This window comes from Zea mays, chromosome 2, assembly GCF_902167145.1.
Source record: "Zea mays cultivar B73 chromosome 2, Zm-B73-REFERENCE-NAM-5.0, whole genome shotgun sequence".
Taxonomy (NCBI): Eukaryota; Viridiplantae; Streptophyta; class Magnoliopsida; order Poales; family Poaceae; genus Zea; species Zea mays.
The window spans coordinates 61,864,975-61,876,066 of NC_050097.1; the positions used below are offsets into that span (position 1 = coordinate 61,864,975).

General features: G+C 43.9%; 1 long non-coding RNA gene across 3 annotated transcripts; it reads left to right on the forward strand.

Annotated features, from left to right (window-relative positions):
- Window positions 1-1,111: 1,111 nt before the first annotated feature.
- On the forward strand, window positions 1,112-9,021 carry LOC109944001 (uncharacterized). 3 transcript variants are annotated; one of them, XR_004856239.1, is made up of 3 exons: window positions 1,112-1,914; window positions 2,883-6,851; window positions 8,838-9,021. It is a non-coding gene; the product is annotated as an uncharacterized lncRNA (long non-coding RNA). The 3 variants fall into 3 exon arrangements; XR_004856238.1 differs by having other exon boundaries at window positions 7,820-9,009; XR_004856237.1 differs by lacking the exon at window positions 8,838-9,021 and having other exon boundaries at window positions 2,883-7,442.
- The last annotated feature ends 2,071 nt before the right edge of the window (window positions 9,022-11,092 follow it).

Genomic DNA, 11,092 nt, shown 5'->3' on the forward strand with positions numbered 1-11,092 from the left:
TCCTTCTCATTCAAGGCATCAATCAATTCATTGATTTTATCAATCTTATTTCTATCCAATCCCTTGAACAAGCTAGAGTAATCTATTTCCTCATCGCTAGACTCATCATCGCTAGAAGAAGCATAAGTGGTGTCTCGAGTACTCACCTTCTTCTCCCTTGCCATAAGGCATGTGTGACGCTCGTTGGGGAAGAGGGTTGATTTGTTGAAGGCGGTGGCGGCAAGTCCTTCATTGTCGGAGTCGGAGGAGGAACAATCCGAATCCCACTCCTTTCCGATATGTGCCTCGCCCTTGGCCTTCTTGTAATGCTTCTTCTTCTCCCTTTTGTTCCCTTGGTCCTGATCACTATTATTGTCGGGACAGTTAGCAATGAAATGACCAATCTTACCACATTTGAAGCATGAGCGCTTCTCCTTTGTCTTGGTCTTGCTTGGCTGTCCCTTGCGACCTTTAAGCGCCGTCTTGAAGCGCTTAATGATGAGGGCCATTTCCTCATTATTTAGCCCGGCCGCCTCAACTTGCGCCACCTTGCTTGGTAGCGCCTCTGTAAAACCCAAATTTGGTAAAAATAAATAAATAAATATTTATAATAGTGATTTGAAAATTTTAACTAGAAATAAAACTCCAAAAATAAATAATAGAAAGAGTTTCTAAATTTATTTGAGTGGATCATTTCCTTCATGAATTATATAACTAGAAACATTCTTAAAAAAATGAATTTGAATTATCTCTAGATAGAGATTTTACATTTCTTTTTTTATAATAAGTAATGAATAATTATTTTTGAAATAACATTTGTTTTTATCACATCTTCAAAATAATATTTTCCTAAAGGAATATTGTGTGTACATTTCGTATTTGAAGCATTTGACTAAACAAACAATTAATTAATTAATATATAAATAAAACACTTGCATTGTCATGCGAAAGCTTTATTTGTTTGTGCATAAAAAACTCCACGGATTTGAAAGTAAAACTTGAAACGTAAGTAAATAACAGAAAATACGTAAGAAAACAATAGAAAGAAAGGAAAATGATAAAAGAAAAAGGAATGTCCATAAGTCCTCCACCAGCCCTTGTACGTAGGTAACCATGCAAGCGTGAGTTTTTTCCCTTTTCTAAATTGTTTATTTCGTTGGTCCAACACATCCGTGCACGTCATTGGTAAGACAAATTCCACGCCATGGAGCAGGCCACTACTTCGCCCGTTCTTCTCCCATGCCTCGCATGCATGACCACTGGGTATATGGGATTCGTTCGTAGATGGATGCACTCAGGTACCGACTTCACCGCGCATGGGCACCCCTCCGCATGTGCATGTCAACCAGCTCCTTCTCCACATGTCAGCAGCGAACCGCACAACCTTTCCCTTTGTTTATTCATTTCAGCGAGGCTAACGTCACCATGAGGTCAGGGATGACTTCATCCATAAACACCCCACGTTCACTGACAGCCGGGTCCCTGGGCTTCGCACCGTAGCGCCAGTCGTATATACCGGTCGACAGAATACGAATCACAACTAACCGCCATGGCAGTTGCATCTTCCTGTTGGGAGCTTCTCCGCGTAGCAAACCGAGCGCATGGGCCGCCGGCATCCCGCCAAAATCGCCCAGAAATCGGACCTTGCTCTAGTATAAAATCCCTTGGCCGCCTCATCCTCTCATCATCTCGGCTGCCAGAAACAGAGATTTTGGCGCCACCTGAGAGAGCAACGAGAGATCGAGGAAATCCTCCACCGGCGTCGTCGGGTCATCGGTGACCATTCCGGGCGCTTCTTCGTATCCCCAGGAATTCTCTCGTGGCCCCAGTGCTCTGTGAAGATCAGTGGGTGCCCTTCGATTTCTCACCGTCGTGGGAAATCATCGTCGTGCTGCACTTCTTCAACGCTGGACCCCTGCTCTGTCCGAAATCCCGGTAAGACCTTCCCATGGAGTTCACCTTCATCCGCTCATCGCATAACTGCCGTAGATTCGTGTGTCCGTGCACCTGGGCGACGAGCGCCTTCACTCCGGCAAAGGGCTACCGCGGGGAAAGGCCGGCGCTGCCGTCTTGTGGGCTGGAGGTGGAAGATGGCGTGCCAGCCGTTGGATCCGCGATGGATGTCTGCGATTAGATCAGCCCATATTGGTTCAAGGTTGAATCCGGACCGTAGATCGGACGATGTACGGATAGGAGTAGATCTCGGGTATTTAAAATCTGGACCGTAGATCCGTGATCTGAGGGTGGCGCGTTGATCTCGGTTATGTTGAACGCGGTCCGTTGATCGCAGATCGTAAGGCCGGCATAGCATACCGCTTCGCTGTAATGGATGATCTAATCGCGACCGTAGAACTCCGATCCAACAGCCAGCGTCTGTCCATACCCCTTCGCGAGCACATTTGCATAAGAGCCCTCGGGGTTCTTCATAATCAACCCGCCGTCCAGTGCGGGGGAAAATGAGTCTTAAGAAATTTTATGAGTTAGACCCCGGGTTCTCTGTTATTGTGTGCGCAGCCCAGAACTCAGGAAAATAGGAGGAATTAATTTAGAAAATGATTTTTAATGAGAAAATAAATGCTAAAAACTTGTATAATTTATAGAAAATTCATATTAAGTCCAAATTGATCCATTCCAGTTCCTATAATTTTGTAAAATTATTGTTTAACATTTTGTGTCTCTGTTTTGACATGAAAACCATATTAATTTTAATCTCCTAACTAATCTTGTACCTAGCACATAGAACTTTTGAAAATTCATAACTTAAAATCTATAACTCCAAAATTAATGATTCTTGTTCCTACGATCTAATTACGCAGCGTATAATATTATTACACAGTTCATTCTTATGTTTGGTGTGATGTTAATTTTGCCTATACCATGCTTGTTTGTATTGCTACGACTAGCTCGAGGTTACGAGTCATCTGAAGAATCACCCTGGTAACTGGAATCTCAAGTCCCAGGCAAGTTGTGCCCTTGATCACTTCTTTTTACCCAGCCATGTTCTAATTAATCATAATGATCTGCATAGGTTAATTTTGATGGGACCCAATAGGTTACCCTAGTTTGATTATCTTTATACCTTGTTACCACTGAACTTTTTGGGTAGTACTTGCTAGTGCTTTATGTGGTTTTGGGTATGAAGATACATTACTCATGATTATACTTTTGTTATCCGTTGTTATTTATCGTTCATGATAAGATCATTATGTTAATTGGAACATGGAGCGACCACCCGGGAAAACAGTGCTACCACAAGGGTATAATGGGACGCCCTTGGCTGATTAATTAGGAAAGCTAGTGGAGGACTACCTTACCCGAAAGGGGCAAGGGCAGTAGGGGAGTGGTCAGTGTAGGGAGACCCTCGGGAGGATTTTGCTGCGATGGCGGTCCTGCAAGGGAATTCCTGCATTGGAGCTTCCTATAAACTGTAGCGGGTTTTCTGAAGCTAGTGGAACTTTGTAAAGGCCTCGTAGTGTTACCCTGCCTCGCCTCCTCGGTAGAGGTGTATGGGAAGTCGCGATCCCTTGGCAGATGGGTAACATGACTTGTGGGTAAAGATGCGCCACCTCTGCAGAGTGTAAAACTGGTATACTAGCCGTGCTCACGGTCATGAGCAGCTCGGACCCTCACATGATTAAATTATGGAACTTAAACTCAATTTGTCATATGCATTGCATCGCAGGTGATGTTGTTACTTTTGTTCTACTACTTAATTGGGCTGGTATTTACTTATACTTAGTAATTGCTAATAAAATTTTGACCAACTTTAAAAGCAATGCTCAGCTCTAACCATCCTCTTTGGTAAGCCTTACACTTCACGTGAGCTCCCACCTTTGGCGAGTTCATGCACATTATTCCCCACAACTTGTTGAGCGATGAACGTATGTGAGCTCACTCTTGCTGTCTCACACCCCCCCCACAGGTCAAGAGCAGGTACCACAGGATGAGGCGCTTGGAGGATGCTGCGATGTGTTCGTGAGAGGTCTAGGTCGTCGTCTCCCAGTCAACTTTGGGTTGCTGGATCGTTTCCTCATATGATGTAATTATTTCTGTACAGAACTCCTGTTATATAGTAAAGATGTGACATTCGATCCTGTGCCACTATGCATCATATGTGTGAGACTTGGTCCCAGCACACCTGGTGTTTATGTTCGCGCCCGGGTTTTGGACCCCTAAAACCCGGGTGTTACAGAAGTGGTATCAGAGGAATGTTGACTGTAGGACGAAACCTAGATAGAACTGGACAACCAATACTTACTTATCTTTGCTACTCTGATTCTTTTCTAAACTTCTCTTAATCTTTCTCATCTATTTCCGCTTTACTCTGATTATTCTTACCTTTTCATTCTAAAGACAAATGTGGATTTCACACTTTGAAATCCTGTGCCTAAAGTGACTTTTAGGAATAGGCGACCTAATCTTAGGAACAAAAACAAAACTATTTTTATAGGTATCTATATACTTGAATGTTTGTTCTTATGATACTTGTCTGATTTGGATCTTTGATTGAGTGTGATGGGTTGTGGAGTAATGTCCACAATTACATCTACATATACATATAGGCATAAATATAAATAAATAAAATTCATAAGATTAAAAAAACTAGATTATCCTCCATTAAAGTGTATCTATTTTAGATAGATCCATCTTATCTTAAAAGATTCTTTCTTATCTTAGTAGATTCATCTTATCTTGAAAAGATTTTATGTCATCCTAATAGATCTAACTGACCTCAAAAGATTCTACCTTATCCTTATGGATTCATCTTGCCCTAATTAGCATATTTATCCCACTCTAGAAAAACAACCATGAGCTAATCCAAAATTTATTTAGATCTTAACTAGTCTAATCCAGTCATATCCAACCTAATCTAGATTTTATCTAATCTATTATGATCTAATCCAGAGTAAGTTACTTAATGCTCTTACAAAAGATAAGGCCATACCCTTAAGCCTAAATTGGTGACTTAGATCAACTCGGCCATACACAACAACTTGACCTACATAATAGGTTACATAACCTATCCCACCCATCTAGAATCAAACAACCAAACCAGATTCAGACTAATCTCATTTAACTCATAGCCATCTACTAAACTAGCTGCTCCACCTACTACTTTATCTTAACTACATGTCCCTAATTCGGATAACAACTTCAAGAACGAAGATCGAAGATGATCGACCTCATCAAATCAAGGAAGGATAAGATTCAAGCCAGATCTTCAAAAGAATCAAGAGCCACAATCTTCGATAGAGTCTTTTCTTACCCTACTCTTTCTTACCCCAAACCTATAACTGCCTTAAAATATCTTTTATCCTGCATAATAAAGTGGCTATACCCATATAGACCCCTGCTTTCCTAATCAACTGATAATTTGCGATAAAAAAAGAGTTTTGGTATTAAAATCAATTAGAAACTAACCCATAGACTACAAACAATTTATTCTACATCCTTTTTCTTACAAATCTCGAGGGCGAGATTTCTGTTAAGGGGGTAGGATTTGTAAAACCCAAATTTGGTAAAAATAAATAAATAAATATTTATAATAGTGATTTGAAAATTTTAACTAGAAATAAAACTCCAAAAATAAATAATAGAAAGAGTTTCTAAATTTATTTGAGTGGATCATTTCCTTCATGAATTATATAACTAGAAACATTCTTAAAAAAATGAATTTGAATTATCTCTAGATAGAGATTTTACATTTCTTTTTTTTATAATAAGTAATGAATAATTATTTTTGAAATAACATTTGTTTTTATCACATCTTCAAAATAATATTTTCCTAAAGGAATATTGTGTGTACATTTCGTATTTGAAGCATTTGACTAAACAAACAATTAATTAATTAATATATAAATAAAACACTTGCATTGTCATGCGAAAGCTTTATTTGTTTGTGCATAAAAAACTCCACGGATTTGAAAGTAAAACTTGAAACGTAAGTAAATAACAGAAAATACGTAAGAAAACAATAGAAAGAAATGAAAATGATAAAAGAAAAAGGAATGTCCATAAGTCCTCCACCAGCCCTTGTACGTAGGTAACCATGCAAGCGTGAGTTTTTTTCCCTTTTCTAAATTGTTTATTTCGTTGGTCCAACACATCCGTGCACGTCATTGGTAAGACAAATTCCACGCCATGGAGCAGGCCACTACTTCGCCCGTTCTTCTCCCATGCCTCGCATGCATGACCACTGGGTATATGGGATTCGTTCGTAGATGGATGCACTCAGGTACCGACTTCACCGCGCATGGGCACCCCTCCGCATGTGCATGTCAACCAGCTCCTTCTCCACATGTCAGCAGCGAACCGCACAACCTTTCCCTTTGTTTATTCATTTCAGCGAGGCTAACGTCACCATGAGGTCAGGGATGACTTCATCCATAAACACCCCACGTTCACTGACAGCCGGGTCCCTGGGCTTCGCACCGTAGCGCCAGTCGTATATACCGGTCGACAGAATACGAATCACAACTAACCGCCATGGCAGTTGCATCTTCCTGTTGGGAGCTTCTCCGCGTAGCAAACCGAGCGCATGGGCCGCCGGCATCCCGCCAAAATCGCCCAGAAATCGGACCTTGCTCTAGTATAAAATCCCTTGGCCGCCTCATCCTCTCATCATCTCGGCTGCCAGAAACAGAGATTTTGGCGCCACCTGAGAGAGCAACGAGAGATCGAGGAAATCCTCCACCGGCGTCGTCGGGTCATCGGTGACCATTCCGGGCGCTTCTTCGTATCCCCAGGAATTCTCTCGTGGCCCCAGTGCTCTGTGAAGATCAGTGGGTGCCCTTCGATTTCTCACCATCGTGGGAAATCATCGTCGTGCTGCACTTCTTCAACGCTGGACCCCTGCTCTGTCCGAAATCCCGGTAAGACCTTCCCATGGAGTTCACCTTCATCCGCTCATCGCATAACTGCCGTAGATTCGTGTGTCCGTGCACCTGGGCGACGAGCGCCTTCACTCCGGCAAAGGGCTACCGCGGGGAAAGGCCGGCGCTGCCGTCTTGTGGGCTGGAGGTGGAAGATGGCGTGCCAGCCGTTGGATCCGCGATGGATGTCTGCGATTAGATCAGCCCATATTGGTTCAAGGTTGAATCCGGACCGTAGATCGGACGATGTACGGATAGGAGTAGATCTCGGGTATTTAAAATCTGGACCGTAGATCCGTGATCTGAGGGTGGCGCGTTGATCTCGGTTATGTTGAACGCGGTCCGTTGATCGCAGATCGTAAGGCCGGCATAGCATACCGCTTCGCTGTAATGGATGATCTAATCGCGACCGTAGAACTCCGATCCAACAGCCAGCGTCTGTCCATACCCCTTCGCGAGCACATTTGCATAAGAGCCCTCGGGGTTCTTCATAATCAACCCGCCGTCCAGTGCGGGGGAAAATGAGTCTTAAGAAATTTTATGAGTTAGACCCCGGGTTCTCTGTTATTGTGTGCGCAGCCCAGAACTCAGGAAAATAGGAGGAATTAATTTAGAAAATGATTTTTAATGAGAAAATAAATGCTAAAAACTTGTATAATTTATAGAAAATTCATATTAAGTCCAAATTGATCCATTCCAGTTCCTATAATTTTGTAAAATTATTGTTTAACATTTTGTGTCTCTGTTTTGACATGAAAACCATATTAATTTTAATCTCCTAACTAATCTTGTACCTAGCACATAGAACTTTTGAAAATTCATAACTTAAAATCTATAACTCCAAAATTAATGATTCTTGTTCCTACGATCTAATTACGCAGCGTATAATATTATTACACAGTTCATTCTTATGTTTGGTGTGATGTTAATTTTGCCTATACCATGCTTGTTTGTATTGCTACGACTAGCTCGAGGTTACGAGTCATCTGAAGAATCACCCTGGTAACTGGAATCTCAAGTCCCAGGCAAGTTGTGCCCTTGATCACTTCTTTTTACCCAGCCATGTTCTAATTAATCATAATGATCTGCATAGGTTAATTTTGATGGGACCCAATAGGTTACCCTAGTTTGATTATCTTTATACCTTGTTACCACTGAACTTTTTGGGTAGTACTTGCTAGTGCTTTATGTGGTTTTGGGTATGAAGATACATTACTCATGATTATACTTTTGTTATCCGTTGTTATTTATCGTTCATGATAAGATCATTATGTTAATTGGAACATGGAGCGACCACCCGGGAAAACAGTGCTACCACAAGGGTATAATGGGACGCCCTTGGCTGATTAATTAGGAAAGCTAGTGGAGGACTACCTTACCCGAAAGGGGCAAGGGCAGTAGGGGAGTGGTCAGTGTAGGGAGACCCTCGGGAGGATTTTGCTGCGATGGCGGTCCTGCAAGGGAATTCCTGCATTGGAGCTTCCTATAAACTGTAGCGGGTTTTCTGAAGCTAGTGGAACTTTGTAAAGGCCTCGTAGTGTTACCCTGCCTCGCCTCCTCGGTAGAGGTGTATGGGAAGTCGCGATCCCTTGGCAGATGGGTAACATGACTTGTGGGTAAAGATGCGCCACCTCTGCAGAGTGTAAAACTGGTATACTAGCCGTGCTCACGGTCATGAGCAGCTCGGACCCTCACATGATTAAATTATGGAACTTAAACTCAATTTGTCATATGCATTGCATCGCAGGTGATGTTGTTACTTTTGTTCTACTACTTAATTGGGCTGGTATTTACTTATACTTAGTAATTGCTAATAAAATTTTGACCAACTTTAAAAGCAATGCTCAGCTCTAACCATCCTCTTTGGTAAGCCTTACACTTCACGTGAGCTCCCACCTTTGGCGAGTTCATGCACATTATTCCCCACAACTTGTTGAGCGATGAACGTATGTGAGCTCACTCTTGCTGTCTCACACCCCCCCACAGGTCAAGAGCAGGTACCACAGGATGAGGCGCTTGGAGGATGCTGCGATGTGTTCGTGAGAGGTCTAGGTCGTCGTCTCCCAGTCAACTTTGGGTTGCTGGATCGTTTCCTCATATGATGTAATTATTTCTGTACAGAACTCCTGTTATATAGTAAAGATGTGACATTCGATCCTGTGCCACTATGCATCATATGTGTGAGACTTGGTCCCAGCACACCTGGTGTTTATGTTCGCGCCCGGGTTTTGGACCCCTAAAACCCGGGTGTTACAGCCTCCTTGCTCCTTGTTGCCTTGAGAGCAATGGGTTGAGGCTCATGAATAGGACCGTTCAACGCGTCGTCCACGTATCTTGCCTCCTTGATCATCATTCGCCCGCTTACGAACTTCCCAAGAACTTCTTCGGGCGACATTTTGGTGTACCTGGGATTCTCACGAATATTATTCACCAAGTGAGGATCAAGAACGGTAAAGGACCTTAGCATTAGGCGGACGACGTCGTGGTCCGTCCATCGCGTGCTTCCATAGCTCCTTATCTTGTTGACAAGGGTCTTGAGCCGGTTGTACGTTTGGGTTGGCTCCTCCCCCCTTATCGTAGCGAATCTCCCAAGTTCGTCCTCCACCAACTCCATCTTGGTGAGCATGGTGACGTCGTTGCCCTCGTGAGAGATCTTGAGGGTGTCCCATATCTGCTTGGCATTGTCCATGCCGCTCACCTTATTGTATTCTTCCCTGCACAAAGATGCTAAGAGAACAGTAGTAGCTTGTGTATTTCTATGGATTTGTTCATTTATAAGCATAGGGCTATCCGAGCTATCAAATTTCATTCCATTCTCTACAATCTCCCATATGCTTGGATGGAGAGAGAATAAGTGACTACGCATTTTGTGACTCCAAAATCCGTAGTCCTCCCCATCGAAGTGTGGAGGTTTGCCAAGAGGAATGGAAAGCAAATGCGAATTCGAATTATGTGGAATACGAGAATAGTCAAATGAAAAGTTCGAATTGACCGGTTTCCTTTTCTCGTAGTCGTTGTGGTCGTCGTCCTTTTGGGAAGAAGAAGACTCATCGCTGTCGTCGTAGTAGACGATCTCCTTGATGCGTCTTGTCTTCTTCTTCTTCCCATCTTTGCGTCTGTGGCCCGAGCCTGAGTCGTTTGACTTGTCATCTCTTGGCTCGTTGACGAAGAACTCCTTCTCCTTGTCGTTGATCACGATTCCCTTCCCCTTAGGATCCATCTCTTCGGGCGGTTAGTCCCTTTATTGAAGAGAACGGCTCTGATACCAATTGAGAGCACCTAGAGGGGGGGGGGTGAATAGGTGATCCTGTAAAACTTAAACTTATAGCCACAAAACTTTGATTAAGCGTTAGCACAGTTAATGCCAAGTGGCTAGAGAGGAGTCAAAACACAATAACCACAAGAATTCAATCACAGAGATGACACGGTGGTTATCCCGTGGTTCGGCCAAGTACAAAACTTGCCTACTCCACGTTGTGGCGTCCCAACGGACGAGAGTTGCACTCAACTCCTCTCAAGTGATCCAATGATCAACTTGAATACCACGGTGTTCTTGCTTTTCTTTTCTCAATCCCGTTTGCGAGGAATCTCCACAGCTTGGAGCCTCTCGCCCTTACAAAAGATGTTCACAGAGAATCACGGAGCAAGGGAGGGATTAGCAACTCACACACGACACAAAGATCACAGCGAATACGCACACACAAGACCCAGACTTGAGCTCAAGAGACTAGCACACTAGAACGGAGCTCAAATCACTAGAATGTCGAACAAGTGCGCAAGATTGATGTGTGAGTGATCAAGAGTGCTCAAGGAATGCTTGGTGTTCTCCTCCATGCGCCTAGGGGTCCCTTTTATAGCCCCAAGGCAGCTAGGAGCCGTTGAGAGCAAATCTGGAAGGCCATCCTTGCCTTCTGTCGTCGGGCGCACCGGACAGTCCGGTGCACACCGGACACTGTCCGGTGCCCGATTTATTTCCTTAATCGGTGCAGCCGACCGTTGCCGACTGTTGCAGATCTGGGAGCCGTTGGCGCACCGGACATGTCCGGTGCACACCGGACAGTCCGGTGCCCCCTTCCGACCGTTGGCTCGGCCACGTGTCTCGCGCAGATCGCGCGGCCGACCGTTGGCCCGGCCGACCGTTGGCCCGGCCGACCGTTGGCTCACCGGACAGTCCGGTGCACACCAGACAGTCCGGTGAATTATAGTCGTACGCCGTCGGCAAATTCCCGAGAGCGGCCTCT